The sequence below is a fragment of the Triplophysa rosa genome, linkage group LG12 (genome assembly GCF_024868665.1).
Source record: "Triplophysa rosa linkage group LG12, Trosa_1v2, whole genome shotgun sequence".
Lineage (NCBI taxonomy): Eukaryota > Metazoa > Chordata > Actinopteri > Cypriniformes > Nemacheilidae > Triplophysa > Triplophysa rosa.
In genome coordinates this window covers 9,064,219-9,082,730 of record NC_079901.1, presented here as the reverse complement: position 1 = coordinate 9,082,730, position 18,512 = coordinate 9,064,219, and the positions used below count along the sequence as shown (strand labels likewise).

The 18,512-nt window shown below is 37.8% G+C and overlaps 1 protein-coding gene across 21 annotated transcripts in view; it reads left to right on the top strand.

The window, feature by feature from the left end:
- Window positions 1-18,512, top strand: part of gramd1bb (GRAM domain containing 1Bb) — a 143,658-nt gene that overhangs the window by 41,665 nt on the left and 83,481 nt on the right. The window contains exon 1 of one of the 21 annotated variants that reach the window (XM_057347868.1): window positions 3,811-4,101. The exons of the other annotated variants lie outside the window; for them this stretch is intronic. The gene's annotated coding sequence lies outside the window, so the exon portion shown is untranslated. Of the gene's footprint in view, window positions 1-3,810; window positions 4,102-18,512 lie in introns of those variants that run through there. 21 annotated transcript variants of the gene reach the window in all.

The following is an 18,512-nucleotide window of genomic DNA, read 5'->3' as shown; positions in this document are numbered from 1 at the left end:
TGGGCTGTGTGTTTATTTTGATGCATTCTCACTTAAAGCACAGTGCTTGTTCTCTGTCTTTAAGGTTAAAATTTCATTTGTGTAAATTATTAAGGGTGTGGAAAGATTTTCTTATTAGCAGCCAAATCTGTGGGGATTCCTTAAGAAATGAAATGAATTCAAGCTAGTCAATGTAAATGCTCTCAGTCTGCACACATTTTACCTGCCATTACCCATTAGTTTGTAAAAGACCAACCTTGATAAATGGTGATCAAATTTGTTTGTTTTTAATATAAATGTTGATCTACATTGAGTCATGGATAAAGGAAAATCACATAGAATAAGAGATTAAACAGGTTATTACCTCTGTCTGGACATTTTGAGCAGAATAATCCAAATTGAGTAATTCTCAACATAAACCTTTATTTATTTGTTTGTTTTCAGTTTTAAAGCGTATTTCCTCCAGTACTCATGAATCAGTGATTTGCATGTATAAATCCCACCAAGATTGTGGCTATGTTGTGGATATTCGTCTTTGTTATGAATTTTAATTTATTTTAATCACTTCAACAGCGGGATATAAATCGCCATGACATTAAATACAGCTGAAAATGTGCCGTAGCTATTTATAATTACTTTTGGTAAGTAAGATTGTTGCAAAAGCCACCAAGAACTAAAATCTTCAATTCTCACTATTTTCATAAAAACAACTCAAGCAAGTACAACTGACAAAACACTAATTATACGAACGTTGCTAAGCGACAAGATGCATTTTTTAGTGGAAATGTGAAGCGAATTACAGTGATTAAGTACGGTGGTTGCTGAGCTATGACACAGAAGACCGGTACACAGTATGTCATTGAAATAAATGCATGCAACACCCAATAAGGTTGTATTTGTTATATATAATATGAAGTAACAAGCAATACGTCTACAGCCTTTATTCATCTTAGTTCATGTTAATGTTAGCATTTACTAATAGGCCTAGTGTACATGTTTACAATCAAACGTTGAATAATTGTATTGGCATTAACTAACATTAACAAAGATTAAGGGCACCAGGGGAACTGGGGATAGAATGTAAATGTCCCAGGACAATGAAGAAGTACAAGAATAAAGTGTAGAATATACAGTGGGTCTGTATAAAGGCTTCTACACTTCTTTTCCGATGTAATTTGTCAGGACATCGTGCCCTGGGAGAGAGGGGACAATTGATCGTTCTTGTGTAGTGTATCATATGTGTATGTAAGCTACCTTGGGCTAAGTGCTATAACTGGGCAAATCTGAAATACACTCGTCTTTTACTGTAGTGAAGTGTAGGACACGGTGCACTGTTAATGCATCTATTATAAAATCACATTCACATTATTATCTGTGACCTAGACATTTGAGGTCATTCAGGGCCAGTAATATAATTCATGTGCATTGCGTTGCAACAACAGTAGGCTGAAACTTTCATTAATAAAAAAGTACTAAAAATAAAAACATTGTAGGCTATGGACAGGATGTGATGGTATTCTTTGAAATACATTCAAGATGTACAAACATCATAATAGATGAATATGGTCATATTGAAAGTATCAAGTGATATCAATGCACCATGGATCGGTCACAGTTCACCCAAAAAATGACATTTCCTCACCCTCAAGTTGTTCCAAATCTGTGTAAATGTTTTTGTTCTGATGAACACATAGAGAGATATTTGGAAGAAAGCTTATTAGGCTTGTTGCGATAGTCAGTGTCACCGGTGATACACAGTGATCACTTAGTTTAGTTAAAGACCAGACTGCGCATCTGAACGAATCAAAGCATCCTCGGGGATGATTTTTAGACGATCTTTCTCTCCAACGTCCCTCTGCTGAAAAGTATCTCAATCAATTTACTTTATTGTCATCGTACGTAGCACAACGAAATTCTGTCTGGTGAGTCTCAGTTACAAACTACAACAGCTTACATCGACCAACAATCAGCAAAGTTAAGCAGTGGTGCATGTGCTGTCCTTCTGGACCTTCTGAAGTCCACAATAACCTCCTTGGTCTTGTTTGTATTCAAAACCAGATTGTTTGCTGAACACCATAGGTCCAGGTGATGGATCTCCTCCCTGTAGAAAGTCTCATCATTGTTCGATATGAGACCTACTACGGTGGTATCATCGGCAAATTTCACAATAGTGTTGGAGGCATGGATAGAGGTGCAGTCGTGTGTGAAAAGAGTAAAGAGTGAGCACACATCCTTGAGGAGCTCCTGTGTTCAGAATGAGGCCAGATGATGTGTTGTCCCCTATTCTTACTACTTGTGACCTGTTGGTTAGAAAGTCTCTGATCCATAAGCACAATGAGGTGGGCAGGCCCAAATTATAGAGTTTCTGTACCAGTTTGTGGGGGATTATTATAGAAATGTTAAGCGGTAGTATCCACTGATGCAAACTACAAAACGCTGTTTTAAATGGAAAATATGTCATTTACGTGATTCATGTAATGTACACATATGTCACACACATAGGTCCTTATTTCTGGTTTTATTTCAGAAGGGCAACCTTTACATTTCAAGGTAAGAATTAAATTACAATGATTACTTCTCAAGAGAAATAAATGTTAAATTTATAATGTTTTTAATTCAAATGAGACAACCTCGATGACGTATGCTGCAGACAAATGTGACCTCTGGAGGGAGCAGCTCTTGACTGGTCTGTGCTCAAACTTATAAGGGACAGTTGTGTTTTTTATACAACTTTCCACCATCCCATACCCTCTGCAGTTAGTCCACAACATAACCCACACAAAATTGAGAAAAAACCCACAAAAAAAGAGATTGGTTGCAATTCTCAAACTCACCGCTAGTGGCCGCTATGAATCCCACTCTAGACCTTTAAATGAATAGTGATTAAAAAATTTTTTTATTTTAATTGCATTGTTTAATTAAAAATACCAAAAAGGCCCAACACATAAAATACCATTCTTGAATGTAAAACACTGTTTTCATAGCCTGAGGATTTCACAACCTTCAAATGAACTTCAGATGTGCACAGCAGACCTGTAATTGCATTGTGTTTTCAACACTGCAGGGCTACACTAATGATCCAATTAATCCTAAACTTTCACCTTTTCAGTTTCAAACTATCTATCTCCTTTTTATTTTAAACAAGATGTACTCACAGTTAGTAAACAATCCTTGAACATTTTTAAAGCCTTATAAAGACTTTAAATAATTTGAACAGTTTTAATCCTAATTTACATGTTTCAGAAAATAAGATTGTTAGTCAGGCATGTGTGGTCAACTGTGTGACACACACATCTTGTATGTTTGATCTGTAGTTGCGTTGGGAAAAATTGCAATAAACGCAAAATGTAGAGTATAAGATGCAGATTGTTGTGAATGCACAGTTTGAATATAGGAATATAGTCTAAATTATGATAAAATTCCTTGGAGAATTATTATTATTTTATGAATTTTGGCAATGGTTTTCATTGATTCATAGATTGAATGGATTTCAATCTACTCCCGGTTTTTATCACACCTTTAATCCCAATTATTATAATTTTAATATGTACTTTAAATAATTTTATATAATGTAGCCTACTTTAAAACAAGTTCAGGTTTTATACATTTATAATCTGATTCATGACAGATGGGGATATTAAAAGTATAAACCTAATACTTTGTTGGTAAATGTGTTTTTAAAGCTTTAAATCTTTCAGAGTGTAGGGGTTAACGGAAAGCATGTGTCAGTGGTGTTCAGTACTGATAGGTCACCGGGCGGTGGTCTGCTCTCTCGGCATCCCGGGACCGAGTGTAACTCCTCCTCTGAGCGGCAGTGATTGCTTGCCTTCTCCGGTGCCTTGTCACTTGAAGGGGCCGAATAATGAAATGACTGTGTGGTGGGTTTCATACAGAGTATTAGTGCATTCAAAACCGTCCGTTACTCGCTCAGATTGATTTTTGACTGATCACAGACTGAACGAGCGTACTTTACTAAGGCGGTTTCTGCGTTTGCCAGATTTTCGGGTCGGTTTGAGGCGAAATAACTGGACTTTCGGGAGTTTTAATATGTTGCAGCTTCTTTTGCAACACGAGCTGTCAGTCAGGACGTTAGGAGACCGCGCGCGCCGCGCATCGTCACAGGTGAGTGTTTGTTAAAAAGACATGAAAAACTGTTATATTCGCGATTTGTGAGTTTGCTGACCGATTGTTGTGATTTTAGAGAAATATAAGCGCATATTACGCACGTGGGTATAAGGTAAATGCGATGCAGTAATTTGTTTGTTGTTTGTTTTTACGTGTATTTGCGATTTCCTCTGCGTTTGATGCGGTGTGCTTATGATTTTGCGCCGGTAACGTTAGTTGATAAAGTGAAGACTTATATAAACTAACGGACAACTACTATATCACATTTGTCGTGTTGCAGTTGTCATTTCTTTAAATGAAAGGGATGGAGACAGCAGTGATAAATAATGTTAAGTCCACACAGAAGGGTCTGAAAGTAGACATGCATGCTGTGTTCTCACCAAACGCGAATTAAGCGTTTGGCGCGAGTAAATTACATACAGTCAATGCAAAGACGCGCATAGACGCGAACTCGCGGCAGGCAGTGCGAATGACGCGAATCGGGCGGCGCGTTTGAGGGGTTCTTTCGCGCAAGTTGAAAAATGTCAAGTCCAGCTATGAATTCTCGCGAAGAGTTTTCGCGTCACTCACGCGAAAATAACAATCTTTTCCCGCGAGTAATAAAGAGCGTGGTACGCGATTGCTCGCGTTTGGTGTGAACACAGTATAGCGTTCCCACCAAACGCGACATGCGCGAATAAATCGCGCTATTCGCGCGTAGTTGGACGCTTGAACATTTTGAGTTTACTCGCTTCATTCGCGCGAAAAATTCACTTCACAACAGACGCGAATTCGCGTCATGGGAGGGGCTTCTGGCAGGTATCTCCAGTCTCGTATATATACTGTATATATATATATATATATATATATATATTGATTGGTTCAATATATATATACCAGATTGTCCGACCTCCTCACTCACTTTCTTCCAAGCAAGATCCTTTTTATTCCTGTTTCGATAAAAGTAAGATGTATCGTACAGCTCCGGGTATCCACATACAGCGACGATGATTTTGTCCTTCATTGTTGTTTCTCCATCTGCCTCCGCTCGCTACGTCATAATCAAGTCACTACTAGAGCAAGCTCCTGATTGGTTAACGCAGCGCGAATTTTCGCCAATGTTAAGATTTTTCAACTCGCGTGAATCACGCGTTACGCTCGTCAAACGCCCAAAACGCTCAATTCACGCCGCAGGATGTCTTATCGCGTCTTTGCATTGACTTAACATGTAAATCACAAACGCTTAACGCTTCATTCGCGTTTGGTGGGAACGCAGCATTAGCCTCAGCACTTTACTTATGCGCGTGCAAGTGTGAAGGCCTGGGTCAGGTGAGCTTCAGAAATCGGCTCTTCAAAAAGAAAATTGATGGAAATTGTTATAAAAATCTGTGACGTACTTAACAAAATATATATTTTTAAAGCTAAGTACACTAAATAACACAATGAGTTGTGTAATAATATAATGTCTGCTTAGGTGGTTATGTGTCCTCGTGAGATATTTCGTTTTGAAACAGAAAGTTAGGGCTGGTCATGTTGAAGGGCATGATACTCGGCTAGGGACTCTTATGTTGTTGTTTCTTCTTATTTCTGGGAGGTTTTTGAGATGTGAAACCCCACATTTCATAAACGCTGTAACCTGTTATATGGCAGTCAAAATAAAAATGCCCTCTTTATGAGGTTTCTGTAATAAAAACATGGACCAGATTGCACACTTGGTGGAAAAGAAGCATCTGATTGGCTAAGCATGGCGTTGCACAGTCACATTCATTTACAGAGGCTGTCTGTCACCTATACAGGTGTGCTTCCTCAAAACATCTTTGCAACAGTTTGTCAGATTGTCACATTTTCTGTTTCACAATTGCTTATACGACCTCAGTGTTTTCATTTTAAATGTTGACTGTACAGTTTAGTTTATTATGTGTACTCTTTGCCAAGAGACCGGAAATACATTTCATATTGCATGTCGTAGTAGGAGATATTGAACTGAAATGAGAAATGTCAGAATGGCTCAATTCAGTTGGACCACATTCTCTCTAGGGTCACTCTCAGACCACTGCAGTCTCTTTGCCAAGCAGCCGGAAATACTTTTTTTCATTATCAATGTTGCAGTTGAAGGACTTTTAATTTGCATCTTGAATATAGCACACATAACAGTATATCAGAATGTTTCTCTCTCCTGTGAATGCTATCTGAGGATGTGCTCTCTCTCTCTCTCTCTCTCTCTCTCTCTCTCTCTCTCTCTCTCTCTCTCTCTCTCTCTCTCTCTCTCTCTCTCTCTCCCTCTCTCTCTCCCTCTCTCTCTCTCTCTCTCTTTCCTTCGCTTTCTCTTTCTCTCTCTCTCTCTCTCTCTCTCTCTCTCTCTCTCTCTCTCTCGCTCTTCGCCTCTCTCTCTCTCTCTCTCTCTCTCGCTCTCTCGCTCTCTCGCTCTCTCTCTCTCTCTCTCTCTCGCTCTCTCTCTCTCTCGCTTGCTCACACACAGACACTAGAGCCATTGTTGCTTTTGTAACCCTAGCTCTTCCCAGCTGTTGGCTGGCACATGGTAATCTGTGTGTGCTTCACATGAACAGGTGTCCAGTCATATATAAAGATTTTATTTATTGGATGCCAGTGTTTTATTCCGTTAGTTGCTTGCATGCTCTTTGATTCAGTTATGAATAGATATGTGTCGAGTCTTTCTTCAGAGGGAACCATGGGGGGAATTTTTACACCACAGGAATGATTGTGGTAGGATTATAAATGATGTGTCAATCATAACACAACTGTGACAACAGCAGACAGTGTTGTAGTAGAAAAGGGTTATTGAAACCAGACTGTCAACTTCTACCAAACTTAGCCACCAAACCGTCACACACACACACACCACATACCTTCACTGACAGGCACAGACCGCCTCTGAGTCTTCTGATTGGCGAAACAAAATCGTGTTATAGACATGATATTTCAGGACACCTGTTTCAATGATATATGTCAGGTAATAAGGTAATAAACATTTCTCGAAGGACAGAATATTCTGTGAACCAGACAGCTGAATGAAGTCTTAAAGAAAATAGAAGCAGTGTTGTTTTAGGAGTTGACAGTACAGTTTTTCACCGTTGTGCAGTAGGTCAATGGTCGTGCAGCACTTACCATAAGCAAGGCAAGGTTTATGTTGTAAAGAGACGTTGCATCCATTGTGGTAGTGCTGGGCCTCTCTTAGTTTATAAGTAACTGAGCATGTGACATCGGAAACTGCACAGATCCCAACACCATGAAGCGTATTATATGTCATCCATAAACAGTGCAGAAAAAAGAAAAAAAATGGAATATTTTTTTTTTATTTATGGTCTGCAGAAAGTTGTTTTTTTATTGGAGGCAGTGGAGGTGGTTGTGTGTGTTGTGTCTGGTGCTACAGTGAGAGCGAATTAAATGTTTCATCTGCCCGTCCGCTGGCAATAAGACGCTTAGACACAATGGTGACCTGAATAGACGAGCAAATGAAACACTGGCTCATGTTTTCCTTTCAGCACATCACGGCGTCTGTATCCCGCTGAGATGTTTTCCAGCCCACCTTGTTTAAATTTCTACACATGCTAAATTACATAAGCTTACAGAAGAACATCAATGAAGCGGGTGGGGGAGTGAATATTTGTATCCTGTGGAAACTTACTCTCGGTGTAGATTACTGAAAGGATGCACTTTGCAAGTGGAGAAATATGCACTGTAAATTAGAGCGCACTAACAGAAATGTGACCATGAAGGTTGTTTTAGTTTACTAAAATTAGTAAAATTTGTGACCCTGGACAACAAAACCAGTCTTATGGGTCAATTTTTCGAAATTGAGATTTTTACGTAATCTGAAAGCTGAATAAATAAACCTTCGATAGATATATGAGTTGTTAGAATAGGACAATATCTGGCTGAGATACAACCGTTTAAAACTCTGGAATCTGAGAGTGCAAAAAAAATCAAAATATTGAGAAAATCGCCTTTGAAGTTGTTAATCAGGGCACTGTGGCAGACCATCCACTCACAAAAATAAAGTTTTTATATATTTAAGGTAGGAAATTGACAAAATATCTTCATGGAACATGATCTTTACTTAATATCCTAATGATTTTTGGCATAAAAGAAAAATCGATCATTTTGACCCACACAATGTATTTTTGTCTTTTACTAAAAATGTTCCCGTGCTACTTAAGACTGGTTTTGTGATCCAGGGTCACATTTAAACTTTGGAAGCTAAGAATTTTTATTTATTGAAAATCAAATCAAATATTGGCCTAAAAATTATTGGGGAAAAAATTAACTAACATTAACTAACTAATGTTGCCTCAGAAATAATGCATAAATGTGACTTTTAAGTCATCCTGTCTGGATACCATGATTTTTATTTAAATAACAGTATTATATTTGAAGGACATATACTGTATAATAGGGCTGTAGTCAAGTCCACCGTTGTCGAGTCCAAGACAAGTCCAAGTCCAAAGAGGTTCGAGTCCAAGTCAAGTCCAAGTCCATAGAGGTTCAAGTCCAAGTCAAGACCAAGTCCAATTGAGATGGTCAAGACAGAGACAGAAAAAAATCATGACTACAAGACCACATACTTAACTATTGAGAATTTTTGTGATGCAAGAGACAGCATATCTTCTATTTTCATTATTGGTAATGATCAAAAAGACAATTTTATTTTACCTTAAAATAAGGTAATTTTATTTACTTTAGGTATAGAACTAAAGTCACAAAGCCGAAGTGTAACTTCAATTTTTTTTATTGAAGTGTAACAATCCTATTCTGCCAATAGAAAATGTAACAAATAACCAGCAAACACTTGAATATGTTCCCATTCTTGAACTTATGACTTAGTGTCCCCCAAAGTAACCAAACCCCCCCCACACTTTTTTAAGGAACTTTTTAACACCTTCGTGTGCGTGCGTGTGTGCGCCTGCCCGTGCTCGTGCGTGTTCGATAGAGGAGCTGCCAGAAAAAGCAGAGGCCCCACAGCTCGTTTAAAAGCACGTTTCGGTGCCCATACTTAAATAACATGTTCATATCGCAATGACAATAAAAATACGATCAATCTTATCTTGAAGCCCTACTTTCTAAACTCATAACTACTTTATAAAAATATTCAAATGCAATGCTAACTCTGAAACATGGCATTAACTTACCTCTCTTTGTGATGCCTTTGCAGGTTTCTTACAAAATTGGATGTTGTCCCACAGGTTTCGGAGAAAGTTTTGTTGCAAAAAGTTTCCTTTTAAGCGCACTGTCGATAAATTCTTTATGGTTTGTAAAACCAAATGTAATTATGCCGCTGCTCGCTGACATCGTGCCTGATGAATGATTGATGCTGTCCGGTTCGCGCCACGGACGAATCGTTCATTTGAACCAAATGAAATTTGGTTATGCATACACGTGACTCTCGTTCTTGAGTCGAGAGTCGGCAACAGTTTTCGGATCACAAGAAGCATGCTCTATCAATGTTTTGTTTTGAAGGAGAAAATATATATATATATATCTGGACTCGGTCGAGACCAATGACCAAGTCCGAGACAAGTCTGAGTGCAAATACCAACGAGTCCAAGACAAGTCCGAGATCATAAAAAAACGTCTCGAGTCCGGACTCGAGTACTACAGCACTACTGTATAATATTACTTATGTTTTATATATAAAACATAATCTTCTTTCACAACAGTGAGAAGATTTTCACATCACAATATTAAAGGGGTCATATGGCGCGAATACGTGTTTTTCTGTGTCTTTGGTGTGTTATAAGTTGCCCATGCATGAATTAGACACGTAAAGTTGCTAAAAATTAAAGTGTGGGAACAAAAGATGCATTCTATCTAAAAGTGAATGCTCACCCAGACCTGCCTGAAACGCCTCGTGTAACCACACCCCCACAAATCTACGTCAGTTCGTGGTATGATTTGACTAAGACCGCCCAAATGTATACGCAAGTAAGGTGGGCGTACCTGTCAGTACAATTGCTTTGGAACCTGATGTTACAAATATGGTAAGAGGCGTTACATTTCCATCACACGCTTGCAGTATTCCACCAATCACTACGCACTGGTTAACTGGCCAATCATAGCACACCTCGCTTTTCAGAGTGATGAGCTTTGTAAAAAATCTGCCTGTTTCAGAGAGGCGGGGCAAAGAGGTGATATAAACATGCACGGTATGTGGAAAATACAGCGTTTTTGAACCTTAAATCGTGTATACACATTGCATTACATCTAAAACAAACCATAATATTCGTTTTAGACGTGTCATATGACCCCTTTAAGAATTGTGGGGGAACTGCCATGCCATTTCATGTGCTTAACTGCCATGAAAATGGCTCACTTCTCAAAATCTGCAAAATATCAATTTTATGTCGGTGAATATGATTCATACATGTTTCATGTGATTTACCCCAGAAATGTAATTTGCAGATATGGCAAAGAATCTAAACATAACCGAATGACATGGCTTAACAAACGATTTGAATTTGTAATAGGATTGCATTAATATTTTAACCACACGTGTTGTTTTATGTTGCCAACTAATGGTTGTGATTAATGTTGTCCACATCTCTCATCATACATGAATTGCTTTCTAATTAAAGCCTACTCAACTAATCAGAATGAGTGCTACTCATGAGTGTTAATCTACCCTCTCTGCAAGTTACCGTTAAATTTCTCTAAACTGAAGCAGTGCTCGAGAGAGAACCCCGGACCATTCTCGGGTTGGAGAGCTAACTAAGATTAGAGGCACAGCTCTGTGGGCATTGCATGAATCAGAATGTGATTTCCTTCTCAGTCTTTCATCACACGGCCCTTTAGAAATCAGACAGAAATGTTCCCTAAAAATCCAACTGAGTCTCCACAAAGACACACGCTGATGATGAAACAAAACACATCTGTGGTTTGAAAAAAATACTTAGATGAATACATTATTGAAGCTCTATTACTTCAGATGTTGGTTTATGATTGAAAATGTGATTACTCTAATGATTACTAAAGTTTAGGGAGAGTAATAAAAAAAAAGAAACAATCAATGAGAACTGCATTTTTGCATTGATTTTTTTGTCAACTGTCTTTACTTACTAATACAGTACCTGATATCAGTGATGGTAGACATGATATTGAAGAAAAATAGGATAAATAGTGAGATATGCAGTACAATAATCTTCTACACCACACGTCAAAACTTTGATAACTTATGTATTTAAAAGTTTTAAAATAAAGATGTTGCAATATGCACATTGACATGGACATTTCAATAATTTCATTATGTTGTGCAGCCGTATTCTATAATGTGAAGCGTGATAAATGTGATAACGGAGCGGTGTGTCTCAATATTTCGCTCAATGACTGTGCGCTTCGCTCAGCCGCTCACAGACCAAGCAAACGCTCCGCTCACGCTCACCGGTAAACCAAATCCCGCTCAGATCCCGCTCTGACATAAAATGTGTCTATTAAGCCTATTTGTTTTCAGTTTATAATAAACTTCTTGAATAAATGTCTCAGTTTAAGTAGTAGGCTGAAAAAGAGCAGTTATGTTTCAGTCCGACATTCTGTGACATTACAGCCAATATTTTTAGTCATTTTTTATTTAAAGAGTGCCTAAAATAACTGTATAATAACTGATAAAGCATATTTGATTTTCAGTAACTTTATTTCCGTGAACATATAGCTGCCATAGTGCAACATTCAAAATAAACGCACAAAAGATGAAATGCACTATGAACACCTTTATTCTTACTGGGGTTAATAAAGGAAACAGGCTCTAAAGAAATATAGACCAAAACAAGGGGAAATGCGGTCTTAAAACGTCAAACCTCAATCGTTACAACATCTTAGAGCGTACTTTTAGAAACCTGGACAAAGTAGCTGCGTCTTCGAAGGCTGAATGCGTCCTCCGGAGATCACATTTGTCGGCCGAGGCCGGGGGTTTTTCAGAAAAGCAACTGTTACAATAGGTAAGTGACACAATGTCTTCTTAAGAGAAATAAATATAAATGTTATAATGTTTTTTAAACTGAAATGAGCCTGTATCAAACCTCTTGTCTCTCGCGCACCTCCGCAAATGGACGAGGCCTTTGTAGTTGACGCATGCCATTGCCGTGGTGCTATTATTCAGGCTTCAGGCTCATGTGGTGTATATAGGACAATAATCCAGCAGCAAAAAAAGTAAATCACCAAGAGGGCTGAGTGAGCAACTGAGCGTATATTGAGCGAGCGTAGTGGAATTTTCAGAAAGTATTAACGCTTCGCTCACATGCTCTGACTCACACCAAACAAGTCCGGAAGGAGAGAAGACGTGTAAGCACTGTTTATCCACTAGTTATTAGATCACAGATACAGTCATTAGCACGGATGGATAAAACATTTTTTTGACAGCAAATATACTTGGGCGGCCATAAATATACCTGGGCGGGCCACCCAAGTAAATGCATTGTATGGGAAAAGCTGAAAGTATACTACAGATTTTCCTACAGTTTAAAAGTTTACTACAAGTTAATTATATATATCATCTGGTTCAAATTAAGCAGACTTTTATTTTGGCGGGTCGTCGCGAATAGGCTTGAGTTTCAGTGTGTTTGACAGTAGCTTCACTCAAACAGTGAAATACTTGTAAAATAAACCTAGGACAACTCTGTGGATGAAGTTCATGTCCTCGTTTTGTAAGATACAGACAAATCCACGCTTGTAACATGTTAAAGTGTGCAACTCATTTACTCATGCAGAACACATTAGACATGCAGAACAAGCAGAGGACACATTTAACTAGTAGAATTCCGCTTTCGTGATTCCTTTCATGTTTTCCCACGTGGCGCAGATCACAGGCCTCTAGATCAATGGACTCGATGCAGCCGGAAAACAAGTTTTAATTGCAAAAATAAAAGTAAATAGTGGTGCGCCATAAGTTAACCTCACACACGAACAAGCACAACGACAAACGTACTTCACACAAACAAGCGGCTCTGTCTAATGTACCTGCCAAACTGTATCGCACGTGGGCTATATTAAATTTATTCTTATCACAGACCGATTTTTTTCATAGCATGTGCAACATACAGTATATGTCGCACTGTACAGCCCTGTACAATATTACAATACAAGAAATATAAACCAGATGTTGACTTCAACACATGACAGAGACCTTAGAATAGTTTATAATAAAATGAAATTTTAGCCATTGTTTTGGATGGCACGAGGGTGAGTAAACAATGCAGGGCTTGACATTAAGCATAGTCATGTGGTTGTCCGAAGATAAAAAAATATTTCATTTGAAGTGTCAATATAATTGTTTCGGATCCTGATTGGACAAGTTTGCTTATAAGTGGCTTACCTAGTGTCCACTGCGGCCACTTAAATTAAAAAAATACTCCCCATGATTGCTATAGAACAAAGGCAGGGCTGTATGTTAACTTTTTTTGCACATAGCATTGGTGCTACAGAGGCCAAACAGTTATAGCACAAGTATAAAACGTCTGTTGTCATCATTAAAAAAATATGCAAGTGCAGTTCATCACATGAATAGGCAGGTAACTGACAAATGACATTAATTTGACATAAAGATGGATAAATTAGGGCCATATCATTTTTAGTTTACCTAAATTTGTATGTTTTTGTGTTTTTTAAATGTGTATTTTATTTTTTTACTATACAATAGAGGTATATTTGTTCACATAAATTACTGTAGTATACTATAGTTTTAATTAATATAGTAAACTGCCGTAAAATTCCTAGATACTATAGTGTTTTTGAACCTTACTGTCATATACTACAGTGTTTACTACAGATTATCAATTTACTGCAAGAGTACTACAATTTCCTTTAGCAAATACTACAGTATTTGTTCAAGTTAACGGGACTTTTATTTTGACGGGTCGTCAGGAAGACACTTGAGTTTTAGTGTGCGTCTGACGATAGCTGTACTCAAACAGTCAAATGCTCGTAAAATAAACTCTCAGAGCAACCTTGGAGATTAAGTTTTTGTGTTTATATCCTCATACAGAGCAGACGCAGACAAATCCTCGACCATCACTCGTGTAGTATGTTAATCTGTGCTCCTCATCCACTCAGACACGCAGAACAGCTAGATGACAAATAACAGGATTCTGCGTCCGCATCTAGTTACAGTATATAGATTCAATGCGGTGCGCCATTGATTAATGTCACACACAAGCAAGCGCAACCACGACAAACGCAAATCACACAAACACGCAGCTCTGTCTAATGCACCTATTCTTATTATTCTTGGCACAGACAGATTTTTTGTAGCACTGTTATTATTATATATTTTTTTCAAGTTACTTGTCCGGTCGGGCAAGTAAAATTCACTCTCACGTACCCATACAAAACATTCACTTGTCCTGGACAAGCGTTAATGTCGAGCCCTGCAATGGATTAAATTTCATATTTATTTCAGGATCTATTGACAGAAATGCAATATAATATACAGTGCATAACTATGTCTTCAGAAGTGTATAAAGACCTTACATTATGAAGCGTTATGTTTTTATTACCTTAGAATGAGCTATTTCTGTCTACATAGCCTACACCACGGATCCCTTACATGGAATTCACCATGTTGTTTCTACAGTAGCTCTAAACAGACAAACTGCTCTAGAGTGCCTTAAATACGTTATCTCCTTCGGCAAAGAAACGAAAACGTGACAACATCTTTGTCCTGTGCGAGTCACCGTAGTGTTTCGAAAGGGAGGAGTGGAGTGAGCCATTGGTTGCAGTTCGCAATCTCACCAGTAGATGCTGCTAAAATCTCCACAATGCTCCTTTAAGTGAAATAAAATCTATTGACATTTTTCTTAAAAATATCATAGCCAACTGTCCATGGTTTATTCATATTATTGTCCTCCACCTGGGCTGCTCTATTACTGTGTGATGAACAATTATGAACACTGTGTGCACTAATAAATCATAAGAAATATAACCAAGAGCATTTCTTGAGAAAGTAAATGGAGTTAGATTTGTTTTGGTCTGTAGTCTGTGGGATCATATCATTTACATAGATTAACAGTACTCTGGATATTTGCCAGTTAACACAAGACCTCTTCTTCCCTTTCACTTTAAATGATTTATTTAGATTTGTGTGAACTGTTGACTTCTTGTAAGCTTATAACCTTTATATATAGTACGAAAAAAGAATTCTGTACTAAACACAACACACAGTGTCAAGGACATTGGACTCAGAAGCTCAATGACCTGTGAAGAGTGCAGTCTCTTTGACAAATCATTCTGCAGTCAGGTGAGGGAACGGTGAGACAGGGGGATCTCTCAAACTGACCATCACAGACGCAGACATACTGTATCATTCTGACTTAAAAACAAAGCTGTTTCACACTGTAGATGAAGTGAGATCCTGCCCTCTGAGGACTGAAGGTACTTCAGGGCCCGTATTCATCAAGCTTCTGGGAATTACTCACAAGAACACTGCTAACAATTGACTTACAGTAAGAGTAAAAAAATTCTTGGCTCAAAGCTGTGCTTAAAAGTTAGTTATAAAGCAGCTCAGTCGTAATTTAAGTGAAGTGTAGGACTAAATCTTAAGTGTCAGGCTTAGAGATGATTTACGACACTTTGCTGTGCCGCAAATGGGATTTTGGATGACGACATTGGCATGGACCAATCACTGAATAGATTTCCTTATTTAAGAATATTCTCTGATACATTCACGTTGAATGGTGAAATTCCTAAATAGGAGTTTATATTCAACACGCATATGACAATAAAGACTTTTCAAGAGAATACATTATGATATAGACTAGGGCTGCAACTAACGATTATTTTGATAATCGATTAGTTTGCCGATTAGTTTTTTTTTTTTTTTTTTTTTTCTCTCGATTAATCGATTAATCGGATAAAATGTAATTACATCTTTTGCTTATAATAAGTAAATCAGATATGGGAAAAGTATACACAACTGAACTCATTAGCCTTCTCCCAAAATGTTGTGAATGTCTCCATAATTAGCACACCTGGTGAGTTGATTCATGTGTGTCATATTAGGAGCAACTGACAATAGTCTCTCCCAAACGTGGGAGCGAGGGGAGGGTCGGCCAAGGAAATCATTTTTTTGTGCCATGAAAAGTGAGATATTTGTCATTCAAATGTAGTGAAGTACAGTAAAAAGTAAACAGAAAAAGTAATACTTAAGTACAAATACTCAAAAAGTGTACTTAAGTACAGTACTCAATTAAATGTACTTCGTTACCCACCTCTGAACTAAATAAACCACCAAATCAGGGTATTTAGCCTATTATGTACTTATGTATGTTGGGTTTTACTAATATAATATTTAATTTCGTCATTTAAAACACCTCTCCCCTTTAAACTTTAAAACTGCGCAGCTTGAAGAGATGCATGCAGAACACGTCGGACTTTAAAACTGCGCACCTCACGCTGCACGGAGAGACGCACGCACCGAGAGACACGTCTGATTTTAAAACTGCGTACCTCGTGCTGCCCAGAGAGACACGTGTGACTTTCAAACTGCGCACCTCGTGCAGCATGGAGAGACACGTGTGACTTTAAAACTGCGTACCTCGTGCTGCACAGAGAGACACGTGTGACTTTCAAACTGCGCACCTCGTGCAGCATGGAGAGACACGTGTGACTTTAAAACTGCGCAGCTCATGCTGCACGGAGAGACACATCTAAAATGGTCATTTTAAAAGGGAAGAAGACGCGCTTGATTTATAACTGCGCAGCTCGCAAGTGACGTCACAGACCAACTAATCGATAATGAAATTCGTTGACAACGAATTTCATTATCGATTATTATCGATTTTATCGATTAGTTGTTGCAGCCCTAATATAGACATTGGAAATGAAAGATAAACATGTTTCCACCATTTCATAATTACCCATTTTAAACTGGTTCTGAAATTAGTTTTATTTGCTTTAGTCGAGTAGTTTCGCTTTAAATACAATGTTATTTTCAGTATAAATGTTTTCTTGCGTGTGAAATCATACATACCATTGAGAACAAAATACAGCATAACGAGAACGCGCAAAATGAATGCAAATTCATTGCAATAGAGCATAACAAGATGATCCATAGTAATACAGCATAACGAGAACACGCAACAGTACTGATGATCCATAGAGCATAACTCGAATGCGCGCAGCATTAATGACATGTTCGGACTGCGTGCCTTTTATCTTGCGCACAAAGATGTTTGTTAAATGTATAAATTCAATTATGAACAACGATGTGTAGATGGTTTTTTCATTTATAAATGCCTTTCGCAAATTCATACTTTAAAAAAAGTGCCACCCACAATTACGCCTGTGCAGGGGATTACCGAATTTATGAACATAAGGCACTGTATTAGGTAAAAATTTACCATTGAGAACGGGATGCTGCTTAATTTTTTATGACAGACAACAGACACTCATTAATCGCTCAATAAATTGTAATTGTAGATTTGTATTAAATAAAATCGAATGGGTCTCTATGAGCAATTAAAAAATACCAACCAATCTTTTTAGATTATTTCTTTAACCGATTAATCAATCAGAATTCTTCCGATTAATCGATCAAAGTTCTTACTATCGGTTAAGAGTTAATTATATTGATAGCTTCTCTGAGAACATTTCATATTTACTTACCTTTCTGTACAAACGAGTAGCACAAAGAAAGAGTATAGAACTCCATCATACAGCCAGATATCTTACTCCATGAAAAAAATAGGCAAAATTTGATTTTATTATTTATTATATTACATGGTTACATTGCAGAACCAAACATGTGGAAGTATGAATTAAAAATATTGGTATGGTTGCAGTGTCTCAGGAACTTCTGCTGTAAATATATTATTGCATTTCTACGTGACAAAAACGAACTACTGCATTTTTTATTAAAAACAAATCACAGAATAGATCTTACATTTCATATATGAGAAGAACAGTTTGTGGTTTATAAGATAAATAAAGCATAATCATTACTTTTGCACTTTGTTTACGCTTTTAGCAAGCACATTACATCTTTCAAGAATATCAGAGAAGATTAAATCCAAAGAATTCACTTCTTTCCAGTCATTTCTCTTCGTGGTGCTGATAACTCTTTATTTCTTTATCTTTACATTAGGGCTGAAACGATTCCTCAAGTAATTCGAATACAAAAAATCATCAAGGCAATTTTTGTTGCCTCGAAGCCTTGTTTAATCCATTTAACTACAGTACACACGGAGCACTGCGTTTCCCCACGGACCGTTATTACTGACGCACAGCCCGCTAAACTCTATTCATGTTACAGGGCTCTCAAGTCTCACGCATTCACCGAGAGACACACGCATTTTAGTCTGTTCACACGCTCACACGTGTTTCTCATGCTGATAAATAACTGATAGCTTATTGAAATGGTGAGCTGCTATTTTACTTAGTTTTAGTCTATTTTGCGAGTGAAACGTGTTTTCCGGCTGCATTGAGTCCAT